The sequence below is a fragment of the Mustela lutreola genome, chromosome 4 (assembly GCF_030435805.1).
Source record: "Mustela lutreola isolate mMusLut2 chromosome 4, mMusLut2.pri, whole genome shotgun sequence".
In the NCBI taxonomy this organism is placed as follows: domain Eukaryota; kingdom Metazoa; phylum Chordata; class Mammalia; order Carnivora; family Mustelidae; genus Mustela; species Mustela lutreola.
Genome location: NC_081293.1, coordinates 18,423,751 through 18,440,623, shown reverse-complemented (window position 1 = coordinate 18,440,623; position 16,873 = coordinate 18,423,751). Strand labels below are relative to the sequence as shown.

Genomic DNA, 16,873 nt, shown 5'->3' with positions numbered 1-16,873 from the left:
AACAGGGCATATGCTCTATGAGACAGAGGCGAAGTCTTCTGCTGTTTTGTATTTCCTGTGGTAATGTCTCTGGGTCAAGTCCTGGTGATGTTCCTAAAGCTTTTTGAGCCTCAGTGTCTCCGGTTGTAAAATGCACATCATACTAGTAGCACTTTCATAAGGGTAGCATAAATCTTAAAGAGATAAAAAGTTTAAAGAGTCTCTACAATCCCAAGTACCAGTTCAAATTCAGAGATTCCTCTACTGTCATTAGCACATGGTCGGTGCCCCCTTCTTGTTAGAGGGTTTATTGAATACCACACTCTTTGATAGAGGAGAACAGATGGACTCTTCTTGCCTTACCTAGATGGCAGCCCTCTTGCTGTATTCGAAACCTGGAATTTTCTCAGATCCTGTTCTGAAACTGCCATGGAGGAGAGATGTGGTTTCAAGGGACAGAAATGCAGGGGAAGCTGGGCCAGCCTCCACTCTCCAAAGGTCGTCATCGGCCCCAAGACTGACAAGGCCACAGGACAAGGAGACAAAGTGTCGAGTTGCCAGAGGCTATTGAGGGTGGCAAGGTCCGCACCATCAGCAGTGTCCTCTGGAAGGTGGGGTTACCAGAGCCCAGAGTCCTCAGAGAGTCACACAGTGAAGAAGTCTGAGAATCAGCAGCCCATGGGGCGCCTGGGTGGCTCAGTCGTTAAGTATCTGCCTTTGGCTCAGGTCCTAATCTTAGGGTCCTGGGATCGAGCACCGCATTGGGCTCCCCGTTCAGTGGGGAGTCTGCTTCTCCCTCTCCCACTCCCCCTACTTGTGTTCTCTCTTGCGTGGTCTCTCTCTCAATCTGTTGAATAAAAAATTTTTTTTTAAATCGTAAAAAAAAAAGAAAAAAAGAATCAGCAGCCCTTTGGGGGAAAGTGACTGATCCACAGAAGCCAATCCCTCCGCTTTGGTCATTGTTATCAGCCTCACTGTAAGACGGCCACAGGAAGGATCAGCCAGGAGGCTCGTGCTCACTCTGATTCCCCTGTCTCTGCTGAGATGGAAACCAAACTCCTGAAATACCAACAGCCAAGAACTCCTGACCCTGTTCACCTCTCTAGCTGGAGTCCTGGGCCAGTGGTGACACCCAGGCTTTGCCCGCTGCAGAAGCTGAGCCTCCCTAGAGGACCAGGGTGGTTAATGGACTGTAGGTCATGTTGGGTGATTCTTTAAAGGCCATTGGTGCCACATCCTCCTTGTCCAGATGGAGTAACTGAAACCACAGAGGGAAAGGGTCTTGAACAGATCACATGGCCCGCTGGCATTAACTGTGGTCTTGAGTCTCCATCGTATGCGCTTTCCAACCCTAAATGTCGTTAGGAGTCCACTTCTTCTCTGAAGACAGAGAACAGCCTCTGACAATAAATGCTGATATTAAAAAACCAACCCAAGAATAACAGAATGCCTCAGCAAGTCTTTGGCCTGGGTCCAGAGACCTCCTGGACTGGGACGGGTTGGCTGGCTTAACTCTTACCCTCCCATCCTGAGCTCTTTGAGCACTTTTTTCTTTTTAATCAACTATGAGGTATGTAAGTCTACACATTTGATCCTCTCCTGTGATGTGGTTTCCATAAGAACATGGGCCAGCAGGAGGCTCACATGGCGTGTTTCATCAATATTACGAATAACGGTGAGAGTATGAAAGGTTGCAGGCGTGCTGACTGCATCAGCTGCCGTTCTAGGTCCCTTGCACGTATGAACTCATTTAATCTTCACGACTCCTATCAAATCAGTTTATAAATGAGAAATCTGGGGCAGAGGAAGGCTAACTAGCCAAGATCACCTAGTTTGAAAATGATCGATGTGGGATTTGAGGATAGCAAGTCTGGATCCCAAGTCATGATGTGTTGCTGTCCTGATTACAATGCGTGGCACTTTAGAACAAGGCTGTACTGTAATTTAAAAAAAAAGAAAAAGAAAAGAAAAGAAAAAAAGAAAATTATTGATTACAGATTCTGTCTCCCTGTCCTCAGGGGCTAGAGTTGAAATGGGCTCAGAAAGGCAGTATCTTCCCCCCTCCATCTCCCCTGCTTCTCCCACAGAGCTGTGGTCATTAAAACCCTCTCTTCCCTGCCCCCACCCCTTCCCCCCCCAGGTAATTGTCTGCTTCAGCACTCTCAGAGGCTCTCCTGCAGAGGCAGACGAGGTCACGACTAGCCTGAGTTTTTTATATTCCCTGGGGGCAAAATTTATAGATTCTTCATCTTGCAGTGAAAAACAGCCATGTGATCTCTTTCAGCTCCATATGAATCTTGTGAACTGGTCTTTGGAAGCCACTTGCATGATAGGAAAGGGGGTTCACTCCTCTTCCCCAGGGGAGGGGTCAGAAGCCAGGACTAATTCATCATGGCCCCCACCCCTGCTCACACACACACACACACACACACACCCCAACCCTCTACTCTGCCAGTGGAACATTTGTGTTGCCTCTGAATTATGTGCCTTTGATTAATTTCTAAGGAAAATGATCAGCTTTGCCAGAGCCTATGTTGTGTTTTCTCTAAATCAGGGCAAATAACATTACTTCTGCAAATGTTGCCATTAGAATAGATTTATATTTACCTAGAGAGGCTGCTCCTGAGAGAGATGCAGGGAGAAGTTTATGCTACAGACAGAATAATCTGTCTTGCCGAAATGTGATTTGCTGCAGAGGGCTGTTGGGGGTTTGGATAAATGAGAAAGATAAACACTATGGCTGCTGGTGGTTTTCAGTAACACGATTACCCCTGGGGAATAGATCTCTCTCCCTCTTTCTGTGTCTCTCATCTTCTCTGCTTGTGAATGGACCCCAAACAAAAATTTTCCAAAACGGAAGCTTGAGCTGGTAAGGCCGTGACAAATGCCCAGGCCCACAGCCACACGGTTGCGCATGCCCACGGTTGCGCATGCCCACGGTCACGCCCACACGGCTGCGCATACCCACGGCCACACGTGCACACACACACACGCACCCAGTGGCTGTTGGACTTCAGCTTGGGCAGCCTGCTGGACAGAGAGACCCTTTTTCTCGCCAAGGTCCTCTTTCCTCCACCAACCAGGTGGAGCATATTGGGCCCTGGGGAAACTACCAATATACTGGCAGGAAGCAATTTGTCCCACAAGATGAAGCTGTGAAATTCAGACAAAGCAAAAGCCAACTTAGCTATAAAGCCCTGGAGTGCACAGAGTTTCACTTCCATGGTTTCAGGCGATGGAATGAAAGCGTTCCGTGGGTGTAGTTGGCTTTGCATTGGCCCTGCGTGTTTTGCAACTCAGAGTCAGAACTGGGCTGTGGCACCGTGAGTTCTAGATTCAAGCTCGGTCCCCTGTCTCACCTCTGTGGTGCTCTCAGGCATGGGCGAGGTGGTTCTGGGTCTCTGAGGTGGAATCAGATACAGTCTCTGTCTCAAGGAGCATCAGAGCATGACCCCGGAGAAACTGAATAGAAGCTCAGAAAGTAAGAGGTACCAAGTGAGAGGCCCAGGGAAGCTGATGAGATGGGAAGACCCACCTCTGCCTGGGGCAGGAGGGGAGAGTGCTCATTTAACCTTTGAGTTGCTCATAGACAGGTTAGGAGACTTGGACAGAAGGTGAGGGAGGCAGGGAGGGCACTTGGAGCAGAGAGTGCAGCATAAAGGAGTGTGAGGAAGGCTAACAAGCAGGTTGCTCCCGGATATGGGATATGTAAGGATGTAGACGGGAGGTAAGTGAGCGGGCCATGAAATATCTGTTCTGTGCTGCCTTTCCTCCCTGTCTTCAGCCACTTCTCTTCAGTTAGTGGAGTTACCCCCAGACTGATCGGAAGCCCCTTTCCAGGTAACAATCACTCTTGCCAAGTACGGAACATAAGGGCTCTGTGCTCAGAACAGGGCACCAAAGTGGAGGGTTCTGGAAGGATGCCTGGGGAAGGAATCATGTCTTCCTTCTCCCTCCCTGCTGCCTTTGCCGAAACTCTTCTTTCTTTCCATCTCCATCTGTTCAAATTGTACTCATCCTCCAAGATGCAACTCAAATGCAAATTTCATGGCAAATTCCTCCTTAATGTTCCCAGCCAGAAGCAACAATTCCTTCTCTGGAACCTTGAAATCTTCTGGGATGTTGATGGGATTCTCCTGTAAACAGTGGAAACCCCCAAATGATTAGCTGTGCCCCAGCTCCCAGTTTGTTATGATCTCTGTGTGTCGATTCCTGTAAAAAGTTCTTATTATGGATCTTAAGTCAACTGCCAAACTGGGACTCAGTAAAGCATAAAATGTGTAAAACAGAAGACTCAGGGGTCAAACACTGGAGCTCTGACCTTTGAGTCAGCTCATTGAAAATGTGGTCAGCCGAGTGAGAGCATGAAAGCACTGTCCCAGCTCTTCTGATCAGGGTTCTGGGAAGGGACCCATCCATCCTCGGTCTCCAGGCCCTCCAGGAAGGCATCAAGAACAGGAGGTACTACCACTTGGGAAATGGGAAGTGAGAAGTCCTCAAGTCTCCTTGTTGATGAACCAGAAGGCCCAGCATCTGTAGCCCCATCTGGATTTTTCCAACTTGCTCAAAACCTAAATAATTATCTTCCCTTTCCCAAAACCTGGCTTCCTCTCTCTCCTCGACTCTGAAAGCTGACACCAACACCATCCACACAATTGTGCAGTTCAAAACTAGCAGACACCCTTGGCCCCTTCTTCCCCTCACCCACCAGTCCCAGTTGGCTTTATGATTTCAAGTACATCATTCAAAACCATCTCCTTCTTTCCACCTTTCCCATCAGCACCCCAACCAAACCATAGTCATCACCCCCTCCCTAGATAAGTGCAGTGGCTCCTAACTACCCTGTGCTATCTGGCCCCACCCATGTCCACACGTCAGCCAGTTGGATGTCAAATCTATGGCTTGTCCTTACACTCACTGCTGCAAGCTGTCCAAGGGTTCCCTGCTGCTCAGAGAGGCCAATCCTGCAACCCAGTAGGTCGTGGCAAGGGACTGGAAACCAGTCACCTCTTTAGGCTCATCTTCCATGACTCTTTTTGTCTCTCTGAACTGCAATGTCCTGGTCTCTCTTCCTGGCATCTGTAGACTGCATTTTTCTCTGCCTGGAATGTGCTCCTAATTTTCCTTTTAGCTTAGTCCTTGATTTTCAGCCTGCCTTCCTTCATCCAACAAACTAGACCACAGTCTTGCCTTATGGGATCCAAAGGGCCCTGTGCCTCTTGCTCAGGCCTGTTGTCATGGTTTATAATCAGATGATAAACAATGGCAAAAATAAATCTTTTCAATCATAAGGTGATCTTTAAGGCACTTGCCAGCCTCATCATGCTGTCATTCTAACCTCAGGGTGTGGCAATGAGAACTCTTTCTGGCCTCTTCCTACTTCCCCAGTCCAACTGTAGCCAATCTGGCTCCCCCCACACACCCACTGCTGGGGGTGGGGGGCTTTTCTCTTTTCTGGCCCTCCAGCTTCCCATATTCACCTCCCCCATACAGAACTTCTGAGGCATAATTAAAATCCCAACCTTTCTTTGGTATGTTCTGCTTTTAAATGCGATCAGGTTTCTACATTAGTTAGGATGGGCTAAGTTGTGCTGCAACAACAACTGTTGTAACTTTGTTACAACAGTAACAAAGCCACCTCAAAGTGCAGTGGCTCACACATAATAGAGTGATTTCACCTCCATAATACATACCCAGTGCAGCTCAGCAGGAGGTTTATACTCCTCAAAGAAACTTAGGAACACAGGCTGACAAAGGCTTTATAACCTGAACTGTTTCTGGGGGAAAAAAGAGGATGTGGGAAGTTCATGTGTTCTTCTTGTTTCAGTCCAGAAGTGATACATGTCCCCTCTGATCACAACCTCTTGTTCAAAATGAATCTCATGGCTCTGCCTAAATGCAAAGGGCCAAGGAGTTGTGGGCAGCATCTACGTATTCCACGAGCAGCAAATGCTTTCACCAAGGCAAGTACAACATTAGTATGTACTCAAGTCCCAATAAAGGGCTGCTCCTAGTACACTGCAGAACTAATTGATTTTCTTTCTATTCTGAACACAAACAATATTTTATGCTTGGAGATCTTATTAATTGATTAAAGGCCAGACTTTGGCCTTGCCTCGATATTAGCTCTGAATTATGTTTGTCTTGTTTTCCTTGCCAGAAGACAAATGCCTTTGAAGCAGGGACCCTTTCCAATATTAACAAATAACTTCCTCAAGCAGCAGGGATAAAGGAAAGAGCTCTGGTGTGAGTGGAGCTGTACCTCTGGCAATTTACATGATGTTAGGCTAATTATTTAACCTCTGAAGACAGAATAGCCTTGACTTTCAGAGCAAGAGTACAGGACTTCCTTTTCTTTCTTTCTTTCTTTCTTTTTTTTTTTTTTTAAAGATTTTATTTATTTATTTGACAGATAGAGATCACAAGTAGGCAGAGAAAAGAGAGAGAGAGAGGAAGAAGCAGGCTCCCTACTGAGCAGAGAGCCCGATGCAGGGCTTGATCCCAGGACCCTGGGATCATGACCTGAGCCGAAGGAAGAGGCTTTAACCCACCGAGCCACCCAGGTGCCTCAAGGATATAGGACTTCCTATGTTTAAATACCAACTGCATCACCTACTCTGTCTGCAACTTTGGGAAACAACATAATCTCTCAAAACCTCAGCTTTCTCATTTGTAGAAAGGAGATAATAAAGTATCTAACTTGTAGGGTTGTTGTAAAGATAATGGGTGTGGACCTCTTTGCCAGGTGCCTAGCACAGATTGAGCACCCAATAAATGTTCGCATAGGGGCTGATTCTCTGAACCTTGGTATCCTCAACTATGAAACAGGCATAATGAATCCTGCCATGCTTATCCCACAGCATTGTTTGGGTTCCATATCAAAATAAGCAGAAGAGAGCAAGACATTGTGAATTGCAAAATGCCACATACTGTTAGTTGTTTCTACTATTATTGGGTAACTCAGGCATAAATGAAATAAATTTCTAATGCAGGCATGGACACAGAATAGGTGACTAGCAGGTATTTGTTGAAATAAATTAAATATAATCATTAAGAACAGGAGGCTTTCGTAATTGCTTGGCACCCCGAAACCACCCACTCCCGGCCCCGCCCATACATTCCTGTTTGCATTTCAAGTGGAAAGTGCTCAGCACACTTCTTGGCACACACAGGGATGTCCCTCCTGGTGGTGTGGGACATTCTCCAGACCTAGGAAACTACCACCCTTTTGTCCCCCAGTGGTCATGCTTCTTGTCCCCCGTCCCATGATAGTCAAACCAGTGGTCCTGCTACTTGCTTGGTCCCATTGGGGTCACTGGAGAGAAACTACAGAGAGTGTCTTTGAAGGAGGAAATGACCCGTAATGTCATTTTTCACTTAAAGACAGGGCAGAGCAAATCATATTTTTCTCTGAAGTCTTTATTTTCCTGTCAATAAAAATCTTGTTAGCTGCCTGGCTGGGCAGGGTTTAACATTGGCCTGCTTATCTAGTCAATCCTGTCTCCATTCCTTTATTAATCCTGCTTTGGTGTCAGACCGTTGACATGCAGATACAAGCACAGTCAACACGTCAGTGCCATTACTTTGGTTTGGAGTCTTGTCCTCTCATTTACTTGACATCTAGCACTGATCCTACAAGGAACTGCGAGGGACTTAGAAACGATTTCGAGGTGTCTGGGGATATTCATAATGGGGAAGGATGTGGGTAGGAGTGCGTTCTCTGGAGTCAGATCTCTTAAATAAGAAGTATGTCAACATCAACTTAAGACATTTGTCTGCCTACTGCTGCTCCAGGTTCCCCGTTCCTCTTTTTGTTAAAATAATGAATGTAGAGTATTTGGCACAGTTCCTGGAAAGAAGTAGGCATAAGGTTCTAGTCTTGATATCAGTTATTCAATTCACCAAGGATTAAAAACATCTGTTCTGTGCCAGGGCTGTTTTGAATGCTTGGAGTGCATTGGAGAACAAAGCAAAAACCCTGGTCCTCATGGAGCTTACACAGTGAGGATGAAGAAGATGATTTTATTGAAGATGAAGATGAAGATGGCTTCTAACGCTGGGAGCTTAGAATCTATTGGGGGAAATAAAATGACTTCCCATGTGGCTATGGCCTTACCGTGGAAGGCTTGCAACCCAATAAATTTCCCCAGCTACACAGTGAGACCATTGAGAGTCCAACGAAGGCTCTACTCATTTCTGTACCTCTACTTTCTGGTTTTCTGAGAGTATTAGTGAGTCTCTTGTATTAACTGTTCAACCTCATGATAAGGTGTAGCCTATCATAGGTGAGAAGGATGGCTCATGGAGGCTCCATTAAAGCAGAGAAAATATGCGGGGCATTGTAGGACAGAGTTCATTTACTCATTCATCCATTCATTCAGAAATATCTTCTGAGCACCTGCGAGGTAGCAGGAGCAGTGCCACTGAGGGGCACACCAGAGCCAGTGACACACATGAATGACTGTTTCCCTAAGGTCAGTGTGCAGCACATGATGTCTCCATTTCTAGCCTGCATCCCCTTCCTCTACACTGGGACCCCTCCCTTAGGGAGGTGGGAGAGCCTGCTCCTGCTGGAAGCATGTTGGTGAGAGAACAACCCACTGGAACACAGACCAAGGAAAACTGTTCTGTCCTCTGCCATCTGACCGGAACAGCATTAACAATGTCAGTGTCTCTAGAGAAGAAAATCAATTATGTGAATAACTGACCTGTAATTCAGTGAGAAAGATCCCACCCCAGGTCAATTCCATCTATAATCAATGTTTTGAGAGTTTGTCACCAGTGACAAGGCAGTGTTGATATTACAGCAATTCCAAGATCAATTGGTCACCCTGACATACCGTGTCTGTATCACGACCAACTCCTTATGTCATCTTGTCAGGCTCCTGCTGTGAAATACAGGATGAGGTTTCTGGGATGGAGATGACCTCCTGAGTGATGAGCATATGAGAAAGAAGAAGGAAGAGGAGGAAGAGAGGAAGAAGAGATGGTGGAACTGTACTTTTATAGTGCTGTTTGTTCTGTAGGCAGCTCTGCATGGTCCTCCAGACAACCCAGTAGAATGGACAGGAAAGGCATGTATCTCTTAGGTGAGGCAAGAGAGATTCCCAAGGTCTCAAAACTGGCAAGTTGTCAGAGGCATCTCCAGACTCCAAGCTTAGTGCTTTCCTACCAAACTAACTAGCTCTTGCTTGTAACATGAATTTGACCAGGGAAACTTCCGAATGATTAGATGCTTTCTCTAGAACACTAGTAAGATATTATTAAAGATATCATACACATGCACACAACAAGCATTTCTGTCAAATATGTCAGTGAGCTACTAGCATGAGGAAAGTTAAGTGGGTTTATTTACTGTAGGACTTCTCAGTGCCTTTATAGGCTCACAGAACAAGTGACTCTCTGAGATGATTCAAGATAGGGAGAAAGGATACAGTGCCTTCCCCAACAGTGGAATTCCTTTTTCATGGATTATTTTGTAAGGACTAGTTTCCTAAGATATGTTTGCAGAAGCTCTGCTTCAATTTGTAATTTTCTTTTTTGTTCTCTCTAAAAACCTCAGAGAGGCACTTCTATAGTGGGACCCTATGGTAGCCCAATGATCCTATTTGTATATAGCCTAGGTAACCATCACATCCAGAACTCTGTTTTTACATGGGTCTGTCCTAAGACCTAATTTCCCCTTAGAGGAGGACTGACCTGGAGGTGAGGAGTCCAGGTACTACTACCCAGTGGTGTGACCTTAAGGAAGTCAAGTTCCCCTTTTAATCCTCAGATTCCTCTTCTGTAAAGGGTGCAAGAGAATCACCAGGACACTCTGTTAAGATGCAGAATCTTGAAGCCATTTCTAGAGATTGTAGTTCAGTGGCTTTGGGGCAAGGCCCTCAAAACTGTGTTTATAATTGCTGTGCCTGGTAATTTTGGTGAGAAAGTCTGTCTACACTAGGACCTTGGGGAGATTTATTGAGATCAGATAGGATCTCAGAGAAGCCTCTGAACATATGAGAGATGAGATGAGCCTTACATTTCAGGTGTTTGTGTCCATCTGTTGTCTCACTCACCGAGAAGATGGACACCCCCCAACCCACCTCTTCTTAACTGGACTTTTTTCTTTTTTGATTCTCTCTAGTTGGTAATTTTTCACTAACAACATTCTTAGGAGAGAGAAGAAGAATCCTTTTGTTTATCTAGAATTCACTACTATATAAAGCATTAAAAACCACCTATAAATTATGTCACACTTCCAAGTGTATGTGCTGAAAATAACACCCATGGAGGTAAAAACCACTCACAGTCTTCTTAAAAGCTGTTTTGAAATGATGGTTTCTATCCAAGGACCCAGCTGTAGTGAAAAGAAGGGGCCCTGCCCCTCAATGTTTATAGCAGCAATGTCTACAATAGCTAAACTGTGGAAGGAGCCAATAGGTCCTTCAACAGATGAATGGATAGAGAAGATGTGGTTCATATATACAATGGACTATTACTTAACCATCAGAAAGGATGAATACCCACCATTTGCATCAACATGGCTGGAACTGGAGGGAATTATGTTAAGTGAAATAAGTCAACCAGAGAAAGACAACTATCATATGATTTCACTCATATGTGGGATATAAGAAATAGTGTAGAGGATCTTCGGGGAAGGGAGGGAAAACTGAATGGGAAGAAATCAGACTTTGTTGCTGGAGGGGAGATGGGTGGGGAGATGGGTAACTGGGTGATGGGCATTAAGGAGGGCACATGATGTGTTGAGCACTGGCTGTTATATGAAACCGATGAATCATTGAACATCACATCAGAAACTAATGATGTACTATATGTTGGCTAATTGAATTTAAATTCGAAAAAGAAAAGAAAAAGAAAAAAAATAAATGATGGGTTCCAGAAGAGAAGTTGGCCGTTTTAGAAAGTATTTTTTTTCTACCAAACTGAGAGTTACATAATTCCAAGGTCTCTTTGGAGGCAAGTTGCCAAAAGTTTTGGTTGCTGAAAGAACAATAATTTTCCAATTTCACTTCAAACCAGACATGGTTAAGGACTTTAAAATTAGGGAGATTTTTAAGTGAACATAAATTTCTTTGGTAATCAAACATAAGTTATTGAAAAAAAAAAAACACAAAACTCCAGAAAAATGAAGCAAGGTTGGGAATATAAGACTATTGAAATCCTTTCCCCACAGGGCAAACTGGCAGAGGAAGTCTGCTGAGGAAAAGTTCTTGGTGGAAGTTCCCACTCCTGAAAACAAAATGTTTCTCCTTCACCGTCTTCACAGCTGGCCGAGGGAGAGGCATAGAAAGAGCCCAGGGGATACAGGTATACTTCTAGTTTCTTGTGTTTATTGTCCAGATACTTGTGTTCAAATTGCTCACATGCTCTTTACCTTGCCTTTTCCCGTAAAATTGAAACATAATTGTTACCCACATTGCTACAAATCCTTGTAACAGAATATACAATGGCTGCTTTGTTTCTACGGGACAAAAATACATTGTAACTCATTTAACCATTTAACTCATTTAACCATTTGCCCTCTTATAATTTGTTGTTTTCTTCTCTCTCTCTCTCTTCTTCTTCTTCTTCTTCTTCATTTTTTTTTTTTTTTTTTTTTTTTTTTTTTTTGCTTGTAGGAAAAAAATACTGTGATGAACTCTCCTCCGTATTTGGAATTATTCTCTTTGGAGAGACTCTAACATAGAGTGAGTTCTAGTACCACAGCAGTGTTGTGAACCTCTATTTTTCTTTCTTTGATTATTTTCTTCATTTCTCAAAATGTTAGGAAGAGATTTGAAGACAAGGTGGTCCGAATTCACAGCCTGGGAGAGGTATGAATTCAAAATAAATATTTATGTCCAGGAAAAAAAAATATCTAAGCAAGCCTATATGTAAAATCGGGATGCTACTGACTACTAATTCATAATATTTGTGGTTTAATAAGAAAACTGTAGGTTGAGTTCTGTTTAATTCTTTCAGTCATTTTCTGCATAATAGCATGTTTTTTACTCACTTATTATAAAGTATCTGAGGTAAGTCACCTGTTTAACAATAGTCAATTTTATATAATACTGTTAAGTTTCATCATATTGAACTTGCACATTAGAAGTGAAAATATACAGAAACCTGTAATTTCTCTGTTACCATTACTGCCCATTAGGAAGTTGTTCAGTTATTATTTGGCCATTGTTCAGGCTGAAGAACCAAAACACAGCCCAGAGGAGGGACTTGTCTAAGTTCATGAGGCCAAGTAGAGACAACACCAGTCCCGGGGGCTGTGTTTTATGATTCCCAGACCTGCAGTTAATGGGAACACTTTATCACACTAAAGTAAATCAGTCTTCATTCTTCCATGTATCCTTGCACGTGGTAAGGGACTCAGTGATTGTACTAAGAGGGGGTTGAGATCTAGATGCTAGAAATAAAGCAGTGAAAAAAAATTGATTCCATTCTCAAAAGCCACAAAATTAGTAACGGGAGACTCATAAATGCCAAAGGATTACTCAGTTTGATTATGCATAGCTGTTACAGCAGCTAAATGCTGAGGGTATACAGAAGGCTTGTGACTAACAAGCGGGGAAGTACTTTCCCAGGGCAGGGACACCTGAGATCATCCTTGACAGAAATATAGATGTAGAAGGCACAGAAGAGGTGAGTGCGTTGGGCAAGGACATTCAAGGGGGAAGGCAAGAGAAGGTCATAAACAGAGAAGTGTTAAAGGGTGTGGGCTGTTCTGGGAATGGTGATGTAAACTCAGTGCCATCGGGTCCTGGGACTTGGAGGGTGGTGACTGGATGCTAGAGGGCTTGTGGGTCATTCTGAGAAGCCTGACTTGGAGCATGGGCTGAAGAGACTACATAAATTCATACAATTTATGTAGTGTGTGTGTGTGTGTGCGTGCGTGTGCGTGTGTGAGAGAGAGAGATGGTGGGGGGCGGTTTGCAGACAACCTCAACTGTAGACGAGGTCGATACTTAAAGCCGGGAGATCATTTTACGAAGCGGTTGCAAGGCAGCAGGTGCAAGACAAGATCTAGTCGGAGCCGGTGATGGCCCCGTGGCAGGAGGCAGCCAGATGTGAGGGCCACCGGCACAACTGAGTGTGTGTTAAATGCGGGGAGTAAGAGGGAATTGGCAACCGAGGATACTTTTAAGATTTTTATTTAGGGAAAGTGAGTGGAAAGCGAGAGCTGGAGAATACAACGAGGAGAAGCAGTTTGAGGGACGGAAGGTAAGAGCGTGAGTCACCTTCGTGGTGTTGGAAGGGAATCCAAGCAGAGGGGCAGGAACAGGAGGTGTGAGCCGGGGAGTTAGGGCAGGAGGCAGATTTGGAATTCGGCTCAAATGCAGTTTGTGTGGTTGAGGATGTGGAGTGGGGTGGGGGTGGGGGGTCACCCAGAGAGGACAAGAGGAAGAAAAGAAGAAAAGAGAAAGGAGCACATCTGGGAAATGCTGACCTTTATTAAAAAGAACTCAGCAAAGGAGACCAGAAAGAGCAAAGGGGCAAGAGAAAGCAGCAACTTGGCAACCAAGAGAGGAGGATTTGTTGTTTCTCTGCCTAAAAAAACTTCGTGTTGGAAAGAGGGGGGCTAGTTAAGTGTCACCCAGTTAAGACTCCGTCGTCCAGCCAGTGCTCAGCCGGACAGGACGGGGACCAGGTGGTAAGCCCTGCACGCTTGGGGAAGCCAGGGGTGTGCCGGGCCCAGCCCGACATCCAAACCTGAGGTAGACCGACCGTGTGGCCCTCAGGGAAGTGTCTCAGGAAGCTGCTTCGGAGCTTGGCCTTCCTCGTTTTCCAAAGTGGGTTGGTAGAGAGAGAAGAAAGAAGAAGAATCACCAGGGCGTTCTCACTGTCTCTCTGGGGCTCCATTTTCTTGATCTTATTTATTTCACCAACCCCACAAGGCAGGTAGGGGAGAGAATGGTATCTGATGGGGGACATCTTCCTCTGTCCTCATGTTTCCAGGCTTCCGTCACAGACCCTTCCATCCTCTCTTTTACAACATTACCCCTGGAGGAAGCTGCTTCCTTTTTCCAACTGGTGGGCTCCCAAGGGCCTGCACAGCTCCCAGCCCACTGCTCCTTCCCAGGTGACTTAAGGCCATAGGGTCCCTGATCCTCAGGTGACCTGATCTCCCATCTGATGCCCATCATCCTCTCCTTTGTCTCCAAGAGTCACTTTGGAGAGGGTAAATGGTTATGACTGTGGTGCTTTTGGCCGAATTTGGTTCAGTTTTGTTAAGGGTGAAATACTAGAAATGTTAGGAATTACCGGCTTCACGTGAGTCCAGGCTGCGTTCCCAAATCCTGATGTGCCGGTTATTAAACTCATGTTGACCCCTCAATTCGACTCATGTCTATTTTTATTTTATTCAGTTTCTTACTTGGAGGAGAAGAAAACCTTATTTATTGACCTGTTCAAACCCCAACATAGGCCCACTTTTTACATGGGAGGAAATTGAACTCATTCTGTTTGTAAATGACAGAGCAGGGGTTCAACCAGAGTGGACACCCAGCATTCAAGCCAGGCTCCTTGTTCTATTTCTGTCCCTCCACACTGCCTCTTCAGGTTGAAATTATATTGACAGAAAGAAAAAAAAGTATGCTGGTCATATTACGTGACTCCAGTTACAATGAGTTACGAATTACTTAAGCCAGCTTTTGATGTCCTGCTTGCTCCCAGGCCATGAGTTCAGGAAACACTTCCTGGTATATTCCCACGAGGAATGTTCTAAGATGGTCTCCTCATCATCCCTGCTGGGAAAGAACTGAATGCTAACACAGCAAACCCTCTTCCTTTTCCCAAAGATTCCACTTCTTTTGATCATGCCAATTTTCCTAATGGGGAAAAGGGAAAGGGTCCAGTTTCTGTACAGGACTGTTCAGGCTCTTTCCCAGGGCAGGCTGATCCTTGGGGAGAGTTAGGGGAGTTTCCCTGCAGGTTCTACCATGCTCCGCGCTGTAGAGAATTCTTGACGGTTTCCTCTCAGGTCAACCACTACCCCAGCACCCGCTTTGTGCCTCCTATCTCAGCAAGGGCATGCCTGTGAGAAGGCTTTGCATTTATTCCCCAAGTAAGACTGTATTATTTCATTTGCTCTCACAAGATCTCTGCCACTCTGTTTTCCCAAATGAGGAAACTGAGGCACGGAGAGGCAATGCAGCAGTGTCCCAGGCTAACTGGACATAGACAGGAACTAAGCTGGTGCTAAACACAGGTTTATGTCTCCTGACTTATGGCCCACTTTATAAGTTGTAAGAGTGGGTGTATTTAAAAACTGCACCCCAACATATAAAACAGAAAGGAGGTGGAAGTGACTTGGAAAGAGTAGAAACTGGGAACACCTCGGATTCGGCTTCCCTTTTACTTCCTGGGGGTCTCTGGAAGCCCACCCCTGCAGCAAGCACTGACTCAGATTAGATTCTGGTGATATATTTTCTCATTTTTAGAGTGTGGATGTTTGGGCCAAGATAAATGCCTCAAGACTAAGAATTGTGGTGTACTGGAAATGTCTTTGGACTATCTCAGGAGTTCCAGGTTCAAAATTCTGTCTCCTAGCCTTACTTGAGTTGAAGCAACATAGTGTGAGAAGTAGGAGATTTGGAATTGAAAGACCTGAGTGCAAATCACGGCTCTGCTGTTTATTTGATGGGTGCCTTTGACATACCCCTTAATCTCGGAGTCTGTTTTCTCACTGATGAAAGGCACTTATTCCTCTCCACTTCATGGAGCCACAGGAAAGGCTGGAGATGACATATGTGGAAGTTTTGTAAAATGGTAATTATTCATATGGAGGTGTTATTTGTTACTGTCATGGCCACATCTGTCCTTTGAAGTGGCTGAGTTGAAGATATTTACAGATACCACCTCTCCTTCATCTATGTCCTTAAACGACTGTGTACCTCTGCATGCTAGGTACTGATCTAGTTGGTCTTTAGTTTGCATGATTCAAAGACAATTTAGAAAATAATGAAAAGCAATCAAAAGCAAATGGAGAAGGATGACAGGTATAAAGATTGTCACTGATCAAAGGCAAGAATCTGTGGGGTTTCCATTACTATTGTCTTTTCAGATATTCAGAAGTCAGAACAACTTCCACCCTCTTTGAAGGGCAATGAAGCTCACAGTGGAAGTGAGATGATGAATCTGTGATTACCCCAAACTCCCCAAGTATAATGAATATCTAACTTCACCCATGACTTGTTGTCTATGACAGATAGGTGCTTTCAGATCTGTGAGATGGGTTGAGTTGGGGACCATAATGACCCACAGCTGGTGGCTTGTTGATGAGAGAATGCTGAAGCCCTTGAAGCTGTTGCAGGGGCCTGGTCAATGTTCACCAAACCTCCTGGGCACAGGTGCTGCTATCCTACTTAGACTGGGGTGAGAGCTCTAGGGGTGGGAATAGGGTGAGGCATAAGGTGAAGTACTTAGTGATACCAGGGGAAGTCCTATTCATTCTGATACATTTTTGCACGTTGATAGATCTTTAAGAAATAAACACAGGCTAACAACCTCCAGCCAATATGATGTTATATTTGCATATCTTCATAAGATAATTTGAATATACCTAGGCCAAAGTCTAGTGATAACCCTGCACACTCTGTATACTACCTTGAGAAATAGATCAATGTCACATAAAATGTATTTTTAGTTTTTAAAAATAGTATTTAGAATAACCCAAATTTAAAATATAAAAATAATAACTTTTTAAAAAATAAAATTAAAATAAATCATGAGTGAAATCCCCCTATTTCTCCCATGCAACTGGAGTTCAGGAGAAAGAGGCAGACCTGGAATTTTCTACAGGATGATCAATGCACCTTTTTCATCTTATTTTTAATGACTATATTTTTCTTTGCTTACTTCCAATGTGGAAATGCTTGAAACACAGAATGTTTGATGT

At 44.6% G+C, this 16,873-nt stretch overlaps 1 long non-coding RNA gene across 13 annotated transcripts in view; it reads left to right on the top strand.

Annotated features, from left to right (window-relative positions):
• The first annotated feature begins 11,133 nt into the window (after positions 1-11,133).
• The window catches only part of LOC131830692 (uncharacterized), an 85,709-nt gene continuing 79,969 nt past the window's right edge, over positions 11,134-16,873 (top strand). For 4 of the 13 annotated variants that reach the window (XR_009353305.1, XR_009353302.1, XR_009353296.1 and 1 more), the window contains exons 1-3: positions 11,155-11,292; positions 11,604-11,672; positions 11,753-11,798. This is a non-coding gene — a long non-coding RNA (uncharacterized LOC131830692). Of the gene's footprint in view, positions 11,293-11,603; positions 11,673-11,752; positions 11,799-12,363; positions 12,619-12,936; positions 13,198-16,873 lie in introns of those variants that run through there. The other 9 variants (XR_009353306.1, XR_009353307.1, XR_009353304.1 and 6 more) reach the window with 8 other exon arrangements.